This window comes from Arachis duranensis, unplaced genomic scaffold (genome assembly GCF_000817695.3).
Source record: "Arachis duranensis cultivar V14167 unplaced genomic scaffold, aradu.V14167.gnm2.J7QH unplaced_Scaffold_91722, whole genome shotgun sequence".
In the NCBI taxonomy this organism is placed as follows: domain Eukaryota; kingdom Viridiplantae; phylum Streptophyta; class Magnoliopsida; order Fabales; family Fabaceae; genus Arachis; species Arachis duranensis.
In genome coordinates this window covers 16003-17053 of record NW_026265207.1, presented here as the reverse complement: position 1 = coordinate 17053, position 1051 = coordinate 16003, and the positions used below count along the sequence as shown (strand labels likewise).

The window sequence follows — 1051 nt, the reverse complement described above, 5'->3', positions numbered from 1 at the left end:
GGTCTTTGTTGATCTTTCCATGAAAGATTTGGATGATTCCTCCATGAAGGATTATAGGTGTTTCCATAGGGTTCTCCCATGTAATTCACCTCTTCCATTGAAGGGTTATCAGGATCATAAGCTTCTTCCTCAAATGAAGCTTCCTTAGTACTGCTTGGTGCATTTTTCATTCCAGACAGACTTAGAGAAATCATATTGACTTGTTGGGTCAATATTTTGTTCTGAGCCAATATGGCATTCAGAGTGTCAATCTCAAGAACTCCTTTCTTCTGACTAGTCCCATTGTTCACAGGATTTCTTTTAGAAGTGTACATGAATTGGTTATTTGCAACCATTTCAATTAGTTCTTGAGCTTCAGTAGGCATCTTCTTCAAGTGAAGAGATCCTCCAGCAGAGCTATCCAAAGACATCTTGGATAGTTCAGAGAGACCATCATAGAAAATACCTATGATGCTCCATTCAGAAAGAATATCAGAAGGACACTTTCTGATTAATTGTTTGTATCTTTCCCAAGCTTCATAGAGGGATTCTCCTTCCTTCTGTCTGAAGGTTTGGACTTCGACTCTAAGCTTACTCAATTTTTGAGGTGGAAAGAACTTTGCCAAGAAGGCATTGACTAGCTTTTCCCAAGAGTCCAGGCTTTCTTTAGGTTCTGAGTTCAACCATGTTCTAGCTCTGTCTTTTACAGCAAAAGGGAAGAGCATAAATCTGTCTAGTTCTGTCTCTTACAGCAAAAGGGAATAGCATTAGTCTGTAGACCTCAGGGTCAACCCCATTAGTCTTAACAGTGTCACAGATTTGCAAGAACTCAGCTAAAAACTGATGAGGATCTTCCAATAGAAGTCAATGGAACTTGCAATTCTGTTGCATTAGAGAAACTAATTGAGGCTTAAGCTCAAAGTTGTTTGCTCCAATGGCAGGGATAGAGATGCTTCTCCCATATAAGTCGGGAGTAGGTGCAGTAAAGTCACCCAGCACTTTCCTTGCATTGTTGGCATTGTTGTTGTTTTCGGCTGCCATGTGTTCTTCTTCTTTGAAGAATTCGGTCAAG

General features: G+C 40.2%; 1 non-coding gene across 1 annotated transcript; it reads left to right on the top strand.

Annotated features, from left to right (window-relative positions):
• Window positions 1-465: 465 nt before the first annotated feature.
• LOC127744692 (small nucleolar RNA R71) lies at window positions 466-572 on the top strand. The gene has a single exon (XR_008005627.1). It is a non-coding gene; the product is annotated as a small nucleolar RNA R71 (small nucleolar RNA).
• Window positions 573-1051: the final 479 nt, after the last annotated feature.